The sequence below is a fragment of the Centrocercus urophasianus genome, unplaced genomic scaffold (genome assembly GCF_019232065.1).
Source record: "Centrocercus urophasianus isolate 14NV4802_14NV808 unplaced genomic scaffold, USGS_Curo_1.0 seq_25, whole genome shotgun sequence".
NCBI classification, from domain to species: Eukaryota; Metazoa; Chordata; class Aves; order Galliformes; family Phasianidae; genus Centrocercus; species Centrocercus urophasianus.
Window position 1 is genome coordinate 9865306 of NW_024884811.1, and position 19015 is coordinate 9884320.

The following is a 19015-nucleotide window of genomic DNA, read 5'->3' on the forward strand; positions in this document are numbered from 1 at the left end:
CATTTTCTGAATTAAAGCAATATTTATGAGACAACAAAGAGCTAAACTATTGTATTTAGAGCCAGCACAGTGCCTGTATACACAAAGCCTCCAGGAAGAAAAAAAAAAAAAAAAGAGGAGCATAGAAGAAGGCAAAGTCTATAATGCTACACTAAGAATCCACTAGGCAGTATGGTTACTACTGTATAAGTTTTGGCTTTCCCTTCCCTGCTCTCTCGCTCAGCACTTTCATATCCTCTATTCATTGTCATACTGACAACACCACTTCTGAAAGAGTAGTTGTATGATTTCAGATACCTTGAACTGAAAACAAAAAAGCACACATACAAAAAAGCACACAATGTGGATGAGGAGTACTGTATGGGACCCAACGGACACGAGGGTCTAATGCAATATAGTGTGAGTGTAACTGGACAAAGACCTAGTTTAGACTATCCTCCAGCCCTGCTTTCTTTGCTATGTGGATGTAGCCTAACAAAAGCAGAAGACCAAGTAGATCTACTGAGTCAGTAATTATAGGTAAGACTGGGGGAAATGTTAAATGAAAGTATTTGTGAATGAAGGATACTGGGCACAAACTTCAGAATGATGTTGATGATAGTGACAACAATAATAAAGTGAGGTGAGGAAAGAAAAAGACATAATATCCTATTACTTGAAATGATCTCTTTATGCTTAAATTGTTATTTATGAAGGATGAAAAAGAGGTAAGTGGTAAATTGGAAACCAAAACACGGTTTAGATTTGTCTGTGTACTATGCTGTTATCATATACAGTACAGTATGTGCAAATCTCAGGTCCATTTGATTTTTCTTCTCTACAATATGCTGTATCTTTATCCTTAGAACTATGTAGATAAAGAATCCATAATCAAGTGAAACTTTGTCTAAAATATGGTATCTGTTTATGTCAAAACTGGCTGATATCATAGCTTTGATCTTTCAGCTAGGACAACAATACCACGATTTTTAATTATTCACATTAGACAGAATAAAGAGTCTCTCTAGGAAAACAGGAGGATATTGTTAATCTGTTTCTAAACAACAGTGAGTTATAGTAGCTCTTTTATCTGAAGATGATAGGCCCTGGACTGGAATGAGTGCCAGCCAAGTTTGATGAAGAGTAAGGAGTGTGTATATCATACTTTATAGTGGCATTGCTACTTTATGACCCACAAGACGATACTCATAGTGTCTTGAGAGAGACATCAATGTGTGATCAGTAGGTGCATCTGCTATATTTTCTCCTCGTTTCGTAGTCTCACTTTTTTTTTCTTTTGAACTTTAATGTACTCTGTTATTTTCTTGTCCTTTAAGGACCTTCAGCCTAGTAGATAAGATAACTTCAAGAACCATAATATTTTAGAACATGCATACTACTGGACTGTATTCATGAATACTTTTATTCAAACTGGTAATGCCTGGGCAAATACAGTAGTTACTGGGATTGAGCCAAAGATTAAAATTTAAAAAAAAAAAAGATTAAAAGTTTGATCCAAAGATTAAAAATAGCCCCGTTTTGAACTTGGTAAGCCATTTCGAGATCTGTCCAACTATTATTAGGTAGGTTTCAATAAAAAATATTTATAAGTCAAGTAAGTATTCTCTTTCATATTGACTTTCAATGAATTATTTCAAGACACTAAATGAGTAGCTTTTCATAATCACAAAAAGAAGATACGTACAGAAAGATTTTGTCAGAAAAATACAACAAATACTCTGTTAAAAGCCGCAGAACTACATATGCATAATTCCAATACTTTGCTGTTTAAAACATTACAATAAGACAACTCATTAAATAAAGTAGGAAAAGTAGAAGGAGAAAGATGCTTGGTAACTTGATGATGTATTCTTGTACTAACTTAGTACGAGAAGTTACTCATGTCAAACATCAAAGTCCATGATGAAACAAACTATAACAACCAGATCAATGAGCTTTTCAGCATTCTGCACATAGCACCATATTTCAGTTGTATCATCAACCTAAAACCAAGTAGAAACACAGTCACAGGGGTATAACAAGCAGGTCATCCTCTTTATACAAATCCCAGGAGAAGAAGCGCTCAAAGAAATAAAACCATCTTCAGATCTAGGTCACGTAATAAACAAAAATCGTGCCTGCAAATCAGCCTCAGTGCCCTTCAGAGCTGACTTCAGCTTCATCTTAGAAAGTTTCTGTGTCTTGATGTTTTCAAAAGCCAAGTGATGAATGAAATTGCTTTAGATATAGCTGGCATGCTTGCTTTGTAACTGCTCCAAAAATACCGAAAGATAATTAACTTGTCAAGCCAGAAGCACTGAAGTGAACAATTTATGCAATAAACATAAAAATATGGCAAATTCAAAATCAGAGAAGGACAAAGAGAACTAATCAAGATGTAAAAAAACTTGGATGGAAAACAGCAACACATACAAGTTAAATTGATATTGAAGCTCTCAGCAGCATCTTAGCAAATCTGGTTTAACAAATGTTTCAATACAGTAAATTGCTAACAAAGCACAGAATCATTAAGAAGTGTTTCTGAATGCTAGTGTAAATCACAACAAACTTGGCAACAAACCTACAGTAATCCAGAAAGAAATTATCTGTTTGCATACACCAAGATTGTATAGGATCAGAAAACATAATAAGTTCCCAGATATATACTGGCATGTGTCAGGGTGACCTTTGAGAAGGTGAGGTTCACTATGACAAGAAAAAGCTCATTGATCCTGTGGAATTTATCTTCAAACACTGAAATGTTCAAAATAAATGAACTCATAATAAGTCAAAACAGTGAATTGTGTGGGTGAAAGATATGCCTCCATAGAGATAATGCTATGCTGGTTTGGACTAGAAAAAAAATGCCGATCTAAAGACCAAGAAGAAAATTCACAGGCAGTGAAAACAGGGACAGTACCATAGGAAGAGCATAAGGAGCATAAGGAAGACCTAGATTATGTAGCACTGGGTCAGGAAAGACAAGGCCCGGTTCAAACTGAATCTGGTAAGGGATGCCAAAAACAAGAAGAAAGGCTTTTACAGGTACCTCAACCAGAAAAAGGAAAGTCTAGGAGGACATGCCCCTCTAGCGAGTGACATAGGCAAGCTGGAAACAGGAGACAAGGAGAAGACTGAGGTACCTAACAACTCTTTTGCCTCAGTCTTCCCGGATAACTACTCACCACACAGCCCTCAAACACTTGGGTTGGTAGTAGGGGATCAAGGAGGCAACATCACTCCCGCTATAAGCAAAGACTGAGCTCATGACCACTTGAGGAATCTGAACGTTCACAAGTCTATGGGTCCCAATGAGGTGCATCCCAGAGTCCTGACGGAATTGGCTGATGTGGCTGCCAAGCAACTAACAGTGATATTTGAAAAGTCGTGGCAATCAGGCGAAGTCCCTGGTGACTGAAAAATTAACATCCCCCACATTTTTTAAAAGGGTAAAAAGGATAACCCTGGGATCTACCGACCTGTCAGCCTCAGCTCTGTGCCAGAGAACATCAGTGGAGTAGATCCTCCTGGAAGCTATGCTAAGGCACATGGAAGGCAGGGAGGTGATATATTTTATCACCCACAATGCATTGAGCTAAATAAGAAGTCGTCTTTGAGTTCAGGAGACCTGAGTAATGATGTTATAATTTGGCAGCATTTTTATTAATTATATCAAAACACAGGTGTTCCCATATAATTTCATAGAATCCACATCTTTGTGACAGAGTATTTAGAGACACTGAAACTACATCTGGAGACCAGGGCATTGAGTGAATGCTTTAGTGTTGACAGTTCAGAACAACCTGTGTTCATTTCACTTTGAAGTAATATAAAAGAGGTACATTAATTCTTTCCTGTTTCTCCAGCACTAATGCTATGTAAAGTATTTCTTACATACGCTAACTTTAAGGGCAGCCTTCACCCGACATGATTTTGACAGTTGCTTTGGGATGAAACTGGTTCTGTGCTAATAGCATTTATTTCTCCCTTGATTCTAGAGACAGCTCAGAAACTGGTATCTACAGCACAAGTAAGTATCTACAGCATAGTTTATTAGATGGATTCCATTTACAGAGTTCTGCGTATAACATTCTTCATTCACAACTCCATTCTTATCCTGAAACAAAGAGGATTACCAGTCATGCAAAATAATATCTTCCTTCCAGGGTCTCAGCCCAACACCAATGCCATGTTCCAGGAGGGAAACCCATCTCAGAAATTTCTGCTGGTCAAAAAAGATAATAAAAAGCAGCTTGTTCTGCTACCAAATATTTCCTTCTACAGGAAAATAGCATGTCTTCTGCTGCAGCAGTAGTTGAATGCTGCCTTGCACTCCAGTTGTTTACAGGCGCCTTTAATTTGCCCTAGAAAGAATGTGAGAGAAAATAAATTATCTGAGCAATACCGTTTTATGTTTGCATAGTGACGCACAGTAACAATACTCACCAGTAAGTTAAATCCAATAAAGTTATCTTAAAATGGTATGCTGTGCTCACTTCTGAGGTAAATAAAAGGAGACAGTGGAAGAATACCACCTCACAGGCATTTCTGACTCTACTGTATTACACATGCTTACGTTAGATGTTATTTCATGGACTAGTCTGTGCAGAATATTTTATTTGGAGCTAAAATGTAGAGAGAGACAATATTTTTTTCCCCAAAAGGATTTGTAAAATGATCAAAAATGACAAACTGGCATTTACAAAGTGACATACTCTGAGCAAATCCTAAAAGTTGTTACTTTAATGTTTCTTGATACTAAAGTATCACCCTGGTTATGTCATATAATCTGCCATTTCACACACCATGTCATATACTGAGAATCCTAAAACCAAGCTATGACTGCCTTCTGGCAGAACTAAAGTTCTCATGCCAAATTGCTTCTGAACACATTTCTTAATTTATCATTTAAAATTTGTTTGAGCTGTGTCCAGCAACCAGATACTTGGATCAGCCAGTGAGGGACAGAACAACTTGTACTGAAAATATAATAGATGTCCTGCATGCATGTCACACTCTTGTGACCTCATGGCCCTTTTTCTTTATTCCTCTTTGCCACTGTGCATTTGTTTTCTCTGTTGCTGCCCTTTCATGGACGTGCACAAGATGCAAAGACCACTGACTGCTGCAAGGTTCAGACATGAAGGACATACTTCGCCCACAAAATGCTGTGTAAAGTAAGGGTGTTTAGGGTTAGCCCAAGTAAATTTGGAGGGTAAAATAATTTCAGTGATGTTGTGCTGATTTGCAGCAGCCAAGGGTTTGCCATTTTCTGGAGGCACTCCTTGGTTAGAAGGAATGATGAACATTATACCCTTGAAATAAAAAAATCTGGCAACCTTCACAAGTCACTGAACAGTTTATCAGGAGGACCAGATCAACATCTTATCAATTCCGACCACAAGTCTGTATTTGCCCTACAGGAACTAGCCATGGGAGATCCCAATTTAATAGAAATTTTTAATTACAACACAAGATCGGTCCTCTACATTGATCTTTCTTTTTGTGACTACCTCAAAAATCAGCTGGGCTTTTACTTCAGTCTCCTTTCTGTGAGCTGTAGAAATGTCAGTCACAACCCAAGCAACTGAAGGAAAATGTACAGTTGGATGAAGAAGAACGCTCAGATAGATAGTGAAAGATATTTAAAAGAGAGCCAGATAGATGAGATCATTTTACAAAAAATAATGTAAGCATGGCTTTCTTGCATAATACATTTTTGGCAGTCCTCCAGGAACGGTGGTCCACAGCATCTTCTGTAGCTGCAGTATGGAGGGATGAAAGGAAAATAACTCTATGAAAATCCTCTTAGTTTTGGACAAGCCATATCACATACTTCTCCTGAGATGTGGGTGTTCAGTCTCTCTTAGTTCAACATACAGAAAGAATAACTCAGTCATTACAAGCAGTGCTAACCCAGGGTGCTCACACTCCCTGTGCTGCACCTTGTGTTGGTGAAGAACAAAGTAAATACTGCAGCCCCCCACCTACTTTGAGCCAGACAGTGAGCCTTCCTCCTTCTCCCTCCTCTCCCTAGCTAAATTATAAAAGGCATTTATAAAAGCTGAGGCAGAGATAACAAGAACTAAAGGAGTTGTAGCAGGTGTTGAGCATTAGAGTACCATCTGGGTCTGTCTAATTCCAGCCAAAACAGTCTCCTCCGCAACTGATCAGAAGGGTGGGATAGGATCGTTGCTCAATGCCATGTGGACTGAAAGGAAAGCAGAAGCTCTGGCTCAAGCCTGGCGATCATTACAAGAGAGATTACCTGAGAGATTGTAACAGCGCTATTAATTACTAGGAAGCATTAACGCAAGTGCCAGCTCACATTCCTTCTCTGATAACTTTTTTTCTGATGTATCATGACATTTTGAAATTGCCTTTGACTCCGATGGTGTTAGCCAGATTCCAGAAACGTGCTGCAAACCTCACCAGTAAATGCAGGAAGAGTACAATTGCTCCCTGTTTTAGGTTAAAGTAAGATAAAAGATTCCACACTTTTCTCAGACAAAAGCTGAAAAAACTGAGGCTACACCATATGTTGAAACTTAAGAATCCCTCAAAGCCAGTAGCACAGGTTCTATTCAACATCGAAAGGCTTCCAAGAAACACATGGAAGTCAGTCCCTGCATCCCACCTACAGTTTTGTTTGCCACTTTCACCTAACAGGCATTTGCCAAGCGTCCACTGAGCCTGGCATTATGAACTTATCTCTACTCTGCAGTAGCTGCAGCTTTGAAGGGAATTTAGGAATTCTTTACGCTAAAATACAGTGTGATGTTTCTCAACTAACAATGACTGAAACACATTTTATGACCAGTTATATTATGACCATTTTTCTAGGGTAAACCAATGTAAATCCTGTTAATATATGAAAGCACTTTATTCTGGAGCTACACATTTACTGGAAAAATCGGTGACATCAACAGATACTTTTTAAGGTATGTTCAAGCAAAAATATAGCGAAAAGGTGAAATCAGACTAAATGTATGCGTAGTGATGAGGTTCACTCTTTTCTGAGTTAATTTTTTAGAAATTTTTATTTTATTAATTTTTGCTACACAAACTGCTCTGTGCAAACAGTGAAACACGAACCGACCACTTCAAACTGTAGCTTACAAAGTTGGTAATAAAATATTATGACCACAGACGAAGACAAGAATGGTCAGCCTGTTTCACAGTATAGCTTGTGACTCATGCCACTGAGTCATATGGCAGAGGAGTTAGCCAGCACAGAAGATGGGTGCCCTGACCCTGGTGAAGGCCATGCCTGGCAACACATCTCATCACTCATGCTGTTTTGTGCAGAGGACCAAAGCTGGTATTTCAGAAATAACAAGTTATCCACAGCATGTGTACCAGAAGTGAGACTGAAAAAGCTATACTGTACGATTTTGCTTTAAATAAACATATAACTCAGGCTGATATCAGTGAGAGAAACGAGCTTTGTCTCTGATGATATTTGAGGAGCAGAAGCCAATAAATAGGAAGTAGCAAGCAATGACTTTGGCTTGCCTGTCTGGCTAAATCTGTGCTGAATGTTTTGAAGAATCCCATCCTGACTGGATATCATCTCATTCTCCTGTAAAGATATTGACTGCAAATGTTTATTTTTTAAACTGGCTGAAGTTAAGTCACCAGTTCTTTGTACTTTAACATATCTTACAGAATCAATGAGTTTTAGACAAGACAAATTGTAATTGCAATATTGTTTAATTGTATTCTCATACATGCTAGATTTTGTTTAAAAAAGAAAAACGAATGTAAAAATGTACAAGGAAATTTTGTACATAATTTCCCACAATACACATGACTTTTGATTTTTGTAATACTGAAAGGAAAATATAGCTATAGTTTCACAAGCAAAAAACAAAAAGAAAAGGCCATTGTGTATTCTGATTCTCATATGCACAGACCAGTAACAATTTTGTACACATTCTTGTGTACAAACCAGCACAATTGCACAGGTCAAGTATTAACCAGAGACCATTATTTTCTTGGCAACTTTTATTAATTCATTTGACACCAGAAAAAGATGGCTGTATCTATGCAAAGGATAAAACTCCAGTGCTACAAAATCTTTTCCTTCATATACTCTGAAACCACAGCATGCAAGATCCACATATAGAGGCTTTGGATTCAGCTATCAGCATCACAAAAACAGTACCCTGATATTCGTAACGATGATTTCTGTTTCAGTAAGAAACAGAAGAGCCAACTGCAAACAGAGCACTGTAAGGCCAGCTTCTATAAAGACACGAATTCCTAGGCAGCCTCTTCTTTTTAAGCTATTCAACACAATGACCTCTCAGCTCGTCTTGAATCATATCTTAGAATTTTGGAAATGTTCCCTGTGACTGATATACACTTCTTTAAACTAGATCCAAATATCAGCGCCTAGGCTTAAAATTACTCTCCATTAAACTATGTTTTATCACAGAATAACAATGATGTCATCTATGTTTCTCCCCATGAATGCAGGGTGGTTTTCTACAGCGTATCTCAGGCAGCTTTGTTCTCGCTAGTTAAATAAATCTTTGGCTTTCATCAGACTTTTACAGCTTAACGTATCTTACTAACATGATATCTATTCAGATATTCACCCTACGTTTTACTACACATATTTTGAATTGCTATCCTTCCTCCTAACTGAATAACCAAGAAAGCAAAAAAATTGGATCTCTTTTGTGTTCTGCCTTTCAGGGAAAAGCAAAAAGACTTGACTTCATGTGTGAGTACAAACACCTCTAACTTTGACTTATTCTGAGCAATAAATTAAGCCATTATTTTCTATCACCTCTCATCATCATTTCGGTTTCTTCCTGACTGCATTCTGTGCACTTAATTTCTTCAGATTCAGTGAGTACAATTGATTATCATTTGAATATCAGATGAGCAGATACAATGACTCCTATAAAAGAATGCATGTTCATTTTGTTGTTTGTTTTTTTCCTACTTAGCGCTTTTTAAATTGATTGGTTTAAAAAACACTTCCATGTAACTCTAATGTTTTCACTCTCATATACCCTGCAGCATCCTACTTCTGACTTTGGTCTCACACAGTCAATTGTCCTCCAAAGAATTCTGATTCATGCACCAACATAACCTCAGAAAAGGTCTAGTGGATAGACCACCCTAATTAACAAGTGTTATCTAACTAATCTCATCAGACACCATAATCCTGATTAAAATATCCAGGCAGCCAACATCTAATGGGATGAGTAAATACATGGATTCAAAGAAAATCTGGATTTATAATTGTTCCCAAATAATTAAATCCTTGCTTTTTTACATTTGAAGGACCTTCAAATATAATATGTAAAAAGAAGCAGGAGACTTTGCAATAGTGTTGTTGCTTCTTTTTTAGGTAGCTGCAGAATCTTACAGGCCCTCGGTAGCATTTCAGATAGTTGCATTATGTATTAGACATACTGCAGATACATACTAGGCTACCCAACTACATATGAGTGCAAATGTCTATGAAAAGGTGGGAATGTACAGGTACAGATATGGACATGCATCCACACATAGATAGGTCACTCTGAAACTAATGTCTCTTACTCATTTCTATTGAAACTACAACAGATGCAAAGGGTACAATAACACTATTTGATGGAGCACATTCTCAGCAACAAAATACTGTTTTTCAACATAGTAATCACCATTAGCCATTCACTTTTGCCAGTGATGAACAAGAGCAGGCATGCCTTGCATGTGAAAAGTGACCCACTGTTGCTGTTGCCACTGCTGAAACACAGAACCCACCACCTCACTGTGCTCACATCCACTACTTGGGCTCCATCAATATTCAGCAAGTATCAGTGAATCTCAGTGAGTTTTTCAGCAGGGAAGAATTCAGTGGCACATCTTTTCTTCATATGCATTTCCGTGTCAGATGCCATCCTGTCAGACTGCCCCTGTGCTGCCGTCTGTCACACTGCAACAACATGTAATGGAATATTGGTGGGAAGGTTCAGCCTCTACTGCCATATCGCCAACATCTGCCTCTGACATCGTGGATCAACGTCACAAAATAGGAGGCACTACTTTCAGAGCTTCCCCATAGGAACTTGCATACATGCATACATGGGTTCCAATGTGTTTATGAGATGTTCAGCACCTAGGATAGAAAAAAAATTATGAGAATATCATATTATTTGCAATGCTATCATCTGTGGTAGCAGAAGAATTAAAGCTGAGGACTGTTCTAACTCATGAAACAACTGATATAGCCTACACTTCAGCTTTTGCAGTTGTTTTGGCATTGTGAACATACAGTTTCTGCCATGCAGTGTGTGGCCCAGTCACATCTGGGGGTATATTTACTCCACCTCTGATAAAACATTGTGAAATATTGTCTTCCCCATCCAAAGCAAAGTACGGCAGCAGATTGCACAATGAGTGGCCTTACTGTAAGCTAAGGTTGCTGGTATTTGCTAAGCAATTTTAAGCACCCTAAGCTTTCTAGCCTCTTTACAGTCTAAGAAAGAAGTTTATCTCCTCTTCTCTCTTGAGTATTCTCCTTCCAGAGGAAGGTAAACCTGCTCCAAGATACTTCAGAAGCCTTTCTAGCATGATGACAGATACTAATGGTGGGTATTTTATACTATGCCTATGGCTGCTGTTTTTCTTCTGCTTTACTAATTACTGACATAACTTAATCATTGCTAGAACTAGATTGATTCAGTAGCAAGCCCTCCTGGAAAAATCTATCCCCATGTTTAAGCAGCTGCCGTACCTGTTCTGCCTCAGCTCTACATTGACCCTGTGGTCACCTGAAAAAACACTCATGAACATTTCTGTTAAAGAAGAAATTATTTCAGGAATACCTTTTCATAGCTTCTTTCAGCTTATCTTATTTCAGAGTTCTCAGTTATAAAACCTTGGCAGAGAAGATTTATTTGTTTCTATTGGAAAAAATCAGTTTTGCTGTTCCTCACTACTGTGGACTCAAAACATCTGCACTGGATGTTGGCTTAAGCAACATCTATATAGAAGGGCCATCAGTGATAGAGATCTATAAAGTGAGAAATACTGCATAGAGTAGAAATCTGTTTCTGAAAGTACAAGATTACTGGGCACAACAAATTTAAACAAGTACTTAAAGATGGTATAGAATCTAGAAGTATAAGCTAGTCCAACAACCTAACAATATGATGAACTACTCCGTTTATTACACTTATCATAGTCATCTGAGGATGATATCCAGAACAGGAAGCCCCCAGTACACAGGTAGGTAGCTGGTAACTAGGTACATATCACAGAAAAAAAAAATTTGGATTAATTCACTTCCTACATTTACAAGCTGCTGCTTCTCATGGTTGCTGGAGATGGCCTACCAGTCTTGCAGAAACCATAGTTCCTATGGTCTAAATATCTCTGAAGTTAAGGCCACCGTTTCTTTTATCGTCATGCAGTATGGACGCATGATACCTCATGAAGACCCTGTTCAGATAAGCCCTCCTTCCAGCCAGCTACACAGTCCTTTAAAGCTTCATTAATTGGGATGTTGTGTCTATACTTGTGGACTTACTTTCAGATGCTTCTTCCTAGACTGATGGAGCTCTGATGAAGTGATTTTACATGGATCCTCCTGGCTGAGCTATAAATCTGCATGGGTTAAGCAGAGCTCATTGGAGCCGTGGGGAGGATTGAAGGATACACAGCTGCTCCCCATGCATGTGTGCCATGTATGAGGAGCAAAGACAGTCCTCTGTTACCTCCCATCCATCCATCAGCAAATCCCCTCTGGATTATGCAAATTCAGCATAAGGTTGTCTGTTATCTGTCTTTATTTCATGTAGATATATTTTTTCTACATCAGAGTCCTCTGCAATTTTTCTTTTTTTTTTTTTTTTTTTTTTTTTTTTTTTTGTACTGTAATCTATTTAGATTCCAGTTAAAGAGGTAAAGGTCCTACTGTGTGTTTGTGCAGATATATAACATATGTGTGTTTATGTGTGATTTTCCAAATCTTAAGTAGGCAAACGTCTATTGACTATTTGTTCTTGAGTGATAATCTAACGGCCTGGTGTATAACAAAATTTACTTGCTAAAATGCTTGTTTAGAATTGTCAAGGTACAACTTCCTTGCATAAATTCCTGCAGGATCAGGGTTATCCTAGAATTGAAGAATCAGAATGATAGGGGTTGGAAGGGACCCCTGGAGATCATTTTGGTCCAGTCTTTCTGCTAAAGCAGGTTCACCATACTAAGTTGCACAGGAAAGTGCCCAAGCAGGTTTTGAATATCTCCAGAGAAGGAGACTCCACAGTCACTCTGGGCAGCCTGTGCTCAGTCAGTCTCAAAGTAAAGCTTTTCCTGATGTTCAGATGGGACTTACTGTGTTTCAGTTTGTGCCCATTAACCCTTCTCCTGTGATGGGTATCACCAAAAAGAGACTGACCCCACCCACTTGACAGTCACCCTTTGAATATTTACAAGCACTGATATGATTCCCTCTCAGTCTTCTTTAGGCTAAACAGCCCCAAACCTCTCAGCCTTTCCTCATAACGGAGATGCTCCAGGCCCCTCATCACTTCGCGGCCTCCCACTGGAATCTTTCTAGAGGATCCCTGTTTTCTTGAACTGAGGATCCCAGAACTGCACACAAAAAGCCAGATGTGGCCTCACCAGGGTAGAGTAGAGGGGAAGGATCACCTCCCCCAGCCTGCTGGCCATGCTCTTTTTAATGACCCCAGGATAACACTAGCTTTCTTGGCCACAAGTGCACACTGCTGCTCATGGCAAACATGCTACTCACCAGGACACCCAGAACTCCTTTCCAGCAGGCCAGCCCCTAACCTGTACTGATACCTGTATTTATTCCTTTCCTAGCATAAGACCTTATGCTTACTCTTGTTGAACCTCATTAGGTTCTTCTCTGCCCATCTCTCCAGCTTATTCAGGTCCCATTGAATGGCAGCACAGCCTTCTGGTGTGTCAGCCAGTCCTCCCAGCTTTTTATCACCAGCAAACTCACTAAGAGTGCACTCTATCCGTTCACCCAGGTCAATGATTTAACGTATTGTTAAACAAGACTGGACCCAGCATCGGCCCCTGGGAAACACTGTTAAATACAGGCCTCCAAATAGATTGCACTGCTGACCACAACCCTCTGAGTCCTGCCATTCAGACAGTACTCAACCCACCTCACTGTCCACTAATCTATCCCACAGTTCCTAAGCTGATCTACAAGGATGTTATTGGAGACAGTGTCAAAAGCCTTGCAGGAAGTCAAGGTAGACAACATCCACTGCCCTCCCCTCATCTTCCAGTCAGTCATCCATTCCACCATGTAAGATTACCAGATTAGTCAAACATGATTTCCCTTTGGTGAGTTCACACTGGCTGGTCCTGATAACCGTTTCTTCTTCCACTTGCTTGGAGATGACATCAACAGTAAATTGTTACATCAACTTCCCAGGCAGAAGTGAGGCTGACTGGCCTCAGTTCTCAGTACTTCCTGGCTCATCCTTCTTGTGCTTTTTGAAGACTGGAGTGACACTGTCTTTCCTCCAATCTTCAGACACCTCTCCATTCTCAGACACTTTTCAAAGATGATAGACAGTGATTTGGCAGTCAATTTTACCTGCTCCCTCAGCACCTGTGGCTACATCCCACTGGGACCCATGGATTAGTATGCATTGATTTTGTTTAGTTGATCTCTGACCAAATCCTCCTTGATCAAGGGGTATTTTTCCATTCCCCATACTCTCTCTTATCCCCTATTCCTAAGAGTCTTGCATTCCTAAAGGTCAGTCTTAGAAATAAAGTCTGAAGCAAGGATGATCAGTGCCTCCGCCTTTTCAGTCTTCTCTGTCCTCCTTTACCAGAGAACCTTCTTCATTCCCTTGTCTTTTTTTTGTTATTGATATACTTAAAAATACATTCTTCTTGTTGTCCTTGACCTCCCTTGTCAGATTTAACCTTCCACAGGGCCTTAACCTTCCACGTCACATCCCTACAGGCCCTGACAACATTCCTGTATTCTTCCTAAATGGCCATATGCCTTTTCCACATTCCATAAACTTTCTTATTCCATCAGAAGAAGTCAGAAAAGCAGAAAATAACTGATACTTTAGAAGACTGCAACAGTAGAGACTAACTCAAACATCTTATCTGTCCTTACTGAGATTCATAACATCTTCATGTTTTGCAGATGCAAGTTGCATATTCTTGCAGCTGCCACATCACTTGTGAATTACAACCAACCTTACAAGTCAAAGCGAACAATCATTGAAACAGAGAAAAAAAAAAAGTTCCTTCTTTACTCTTTAGCCAACGAAACATTAACAAAGATAAAGCAGTGTGCCACTTCATCTACTAAAAAAATATATAAGCCTATCCCATAAGATCCTCTATTTCAAGTAATGAAGATTCACGTTATTCTTTCTTCAAAATGGCCCTGATGTTATAGCTTAGGACTTAAGTAGTCTGTAGACTGCCAGATTTACTCCAGTTAGGAGAGAAATTACACAATTTCAAAATGGCAACATTAAATTTAGTGGCTGATTTAGTGAGAAGACATCTACTGCTGCCACTGCCCATCTGCTGTAGGATGCCACAGTGCTGCCCAAAACTGTGTGAGAGAGGTCTGGCACAGCAACCAAAAGTAGGGATTCTGTTAGGAAAAGCTGAACTACTGGGGCACAGGGAGCATTTGCCTTCCTCTGCATAATTCCCTGCTGTCCAGAACACATCTCAGCTAGAAAAAGGGTTTGTGCAAACAAAACAACTCATACTATTCAATAACACCCAGGCAGGCACTCAGGATGAGAAGAGCCCCGAGGCTTGTGAGCCTGCACGGAGCCCACACGGAGCCCGCTGGCAGCCTGAGGGGACCTCGCTGGGAGCCTGCAGGGAGCCTGCTAGGGACCTCGCAAGGACCTCGCTAGGAGCTCGCTGGGAGCCCTCTGAGATCTCGATGGGAAACTGCAGAGAGCCTGCTGGAGCTTTCTGGGAGCCTGCAGGAAGCGTGCAGCGAAGCCGCAAGAAGCTCTGCCCTGACAACAGCTGGCAGCTGCTGCAACTGCAAACTCGCTCAGGCCGGGTCGGCAATGCCGCCTTCGACGGTGCCTGCCTCCAAAACAGGTCTTCTCAGGCGGATACCTGCAGCAAAGACATTTTCCTACCAGCTACATCTCCAAAGATGCTGTGATGCCTGTTTGTTGCCAAAAGATCTACACTCTCAACCTTACCCAGGATCTTTTATTTTATATTTTTAATTTAAGACTGTCACACCAGACAAATACTTCCCTCTCACTGAAAATAACCAGCAGAGCAGCAGCTGTGGCAGGAAGGTGTGTGCACCCAGGGCAGCACAGTCTGCTGACTGGACCTGTGGCTTCAGGTGTCACTCACTGCACCATGGAAGTTGGAGGTGTCACCCATGCCTTGCTCTCCGATGTCCCCCACCCTTCAGCCAGCTCAGCACCATCCTGACAAGACCTACATCATGCCATGGTGGCGGGCGCGCTCCTGTGGCTGAAGCAGTGGTATGGCAGTAGAGGATGAACCTTGCCACCGGTATTCCATTGCATTTTTGTTTGCACGAAAAGTGATAGTATGAATGTCACCGAATTCCTCCATGTGGAAAAAATGGCACCCACTGACATTCTCTGATGCTTGCTGAATGATGATGGAGCCCAAATAGTGGATGTGAGCACAGTGAGGCTGTGGATGGTGCATTTCAGTAGTAGTGACATTAAAGAAAAGCCATATTCCAGATGACCATGCAGATTTTTACAAGCATGGCATGTAGGCAAAAATGCATAGCTAATGTTGATGACTACATTGAAAAATATTGTCTTGTAGCTTATAATTTGTTCTATCAAATAATATTACTGAACTCCTTATAGCTGCTGTTCTTTCCATTCAAATAAACAGGAGGCATTACAAGGCATAACAACAGAAGCAAAGTATGTATCTATAAGGGAAACAGTGGACAGACATCAAAGCTAAAAGATGAGCATGAACTTTCACAGTGCTGAGCCTGAGCCAGGTTTGTTCTTCCATCAGAGTATAAATCAAGCAAGTTCCCACTGTCCATCACATGCCAAATAAATACACGGTCACCAAGTGGTCCCAGTGAGTTTCCAGCTTCTGTTGCCAGTTAAAGAACCCACATAGTTCAAAGCTACATTTTGATCTATTTGGAACAGCTTTTGTGTTCTTTGAAGAGTCCTCTGAGTTTCAAAAGCTACTCCATATAAAAGCCACTTGTCAGCAGCAAAATAGGGTTCTAAGCTTCTGCTGCACGGAAACTACAGAGATCAGAGTAAGAAATCAGCAAATTTTACAGCAGCTTTCTTACATCTCCATTGAAGCACTTTAAGCCACAGAATTTGTGTGTATGAATTCTTCCTACGAATGGCTTTGGATGTGGTGCTCAGGGACATGATTTAGTGGACGGTTGTTAGAGTAGTACGGTTTTGTTGCAGTTGAACTGGATGGTCTTGAAGGTCTTATCCAACCTGAGCAATTCTATGATTGCTATCATTAATTGTTCCACTGAGAGGTTGTGAGTACACTGGCACAGCAGGGCCCAGGTCTCAAGACGTTTTTCAGCCCTGCAGGACACCATGTGAGCCCCACACTTGCTTGGCCCTCCAGTAACAACATAATTTCAAAATAAATACAGCATCTACTGTACAGGCGATGGGTTTCAGGGTCCCATGTGCAAATTTTGTAAGTCTGATATTTATTCTGGCTCCATCAGAGCAATAACAAATGCTACTGCAACCTGCAGCCCTGCAGATTTGATGTTCCTTCAGTACATGCAGTAGTGTAAGTCTTACAAAATGATGTTCTGTCAAATGTGCTTGGTTTTCTTCTGAGCTTCCTTCTGGTGCTGTGGCCTACTCAGCTTCTTCCTTTCACATTCTGACAGTGTGTGCATCATGAGTGTTGAGTTGCACACTTGTCTGAGCTTCATTGGCACATGATTAATTTGCCTCTTCCCTGTAAGTGTACTCACATCAAACCACAGGACCTGTGTGCATTGTTGCTGCTATTGCATTTAGCAACTCAGAAGTGTGCATGAAGACTTTAATCTGGGATTAGGTACCAATGACAGTCCCAGGTGAGCAAAGAATGCAAGATGGACACGATTTGCAGTTTGTAATCCACAGACTTTTTTTCCTTTTATCTGGGCTTCTACATATCCTGGCATTGTCATGTAAAATATAGCTGATGAAAGACTTCAGTGGGTATGTATCTCTGATTACCCCAAACTGCAAAAAGACAGAGACCATCAGCTCATCACTCCATGTCACACTGACATGACCTCACTGCAGTCACAATGAGGAGAATCACCAGAGCAGATTTTGATGCAAGATACCTTGGACATTGCTGAAGTTGCACAAGTAAAATCTAACACTTGTCTTTGCATCATACTTTTGCTGACATATGCCAAAATTTATGCACAGTAGGAAAACGACCAGCAACAAAAAAGATGCACAGGATCAGAGCTGTGGTCAGAAATAGAAAAAAAAAAAAAAAAAAAAAAGCATGGGAACAATAACAAGATATAAGCAGAGGAAGGAATTGTTTTTCTGCTTACAATGTGATGCTTTTTCATGGTAACTGTTATTGCAATGTGGCCCATTTAAAATGCAAATTTTCTTGGTCACGTTACTGCTTTTTTCCAGCAGTCTCTGTACTCTTCCTGTGTATCAAGCTGATTTGTCATGATTGTCGCCATGCCTTGACTACTGCCCTGCAATGCCTGCCAGCTTTCCTGAAGCATGACACAGTGTCCAGGTTGTGGGATGTCTCGCTGAGTCCTGAAAGCTGTGTCACTGGAGGACTCACCATCCTAAGTGCATGCAGTTACAAGAAACTGAAATCAACAGGTAGAGCACTGTGTGGAATATAAACTTGTTATTGTCCTTTGATTTCTGGATTAAAAGGCAAAGATTCAAACAAACATGATTAGAAGAAGGTGTGTACTTTCATAGCTAACTACATAAAGGGGAGGAAGCTTAGTCGTCTGATATTTGGTATTTTGTAAATACTAATGAGGAACTGGGCATTGACATGGAAAAATAATCTTATGACCAAAAAAAGAAAAAGAAAGAAAAGAGATTCCTATTGTTTCTACAAGTAAAGCTAATTGGACTTGGTATTCTATATTTGCCTTTCACATAATATTAAAGTGTGTAGGTTAGTAATATTAAAGAAACAGAGAGTGAACTGCTTTCTTTACTAACCCGTTTCCCTCAGAACCAAATGATCACTACAGTTTCCTATTCTCTGTGTAGATGGCCTGCTTGTATCTGTTGCACTGCTACAGAGTGATCCCTGGAGCCCGAATGCACTGAGCAGACACGGCTGCTGCAACTTGCAGACAACTGACAAGCTGCTCACAATCCCTGCTCTCTGCAACTGACAGCGAGACTCTTAAAGAACATACACAATGGCAGAATGGTGTGAACAGCATTGAGAAAAGATCAAGCATCTGTGGGGTACTGCTGCTCCAAACACAGTCAGAAAGATGAACTGACCTCACTGTCTTTTATTGCAGTCAGAATGGGATTCCCAGTGTGCTCATCCCCATCTACTGGGAAAGAGGCAGCCCCACAGCTTCTCCTGGGACAACACTGTAAGGCATGGTTTTCTTCCTTTGCACTTCAACCCTACAGACACAGTTACACATGTCAGATTTGTTCATGTTGCTCTCAGACCACTTATAATTTGCTGTTTACCCCTAAATGACTAATTTCCCTGTTTAAAATAGAGGTTTATGGAATTGAAGATGTTAAATACATGTTAAGCCTTTCATGTCTTAGCAGTGAAAATGTACAATCACAAAGGTTTGTAAAGAGGCTCTCAGAGTTTACCATTCACTGATTATTAGTCATGCTTTGTACTGTTATTTGATATTTGGAATGAGACTTGTTTCATTTGCAAGCATTCTTAATGCGCTGCATAATGTCAGAGATTATGGTTCTCTTGCAAATGAATTTTTCTTTCTCTGTTTAAAAGCATTCTAGAAAAAAAAAAAAAAAAAAAAAAAAAAAAAAAAAAAAAAAAA

The 19015-nt window shown here is 40.0% G+C and overlaps 1 long non-coding RNA gene across 1 annotated transcript; it reads left to right on the top strand.

Annotated features, from left to right (window-relative positions):
• The first annotated feature begins 338 nt into the window (after nucleotides 1-338).
• On the top strand, nucleotides 339-6911 carry LOC122164070. Its single transcript, XR_006170123.1, has 3 exons — nucleotides 339-519; nucleotides 3978-4009; nucleotides 6823-6911. It is a non-coding gene; the product is annotated as an uncharacterized LOC122164070 (long non-coding RNA).
• The last annotated feature ends 12104 nt before the right edge of the window (nucleotides 6912-19015 follow it).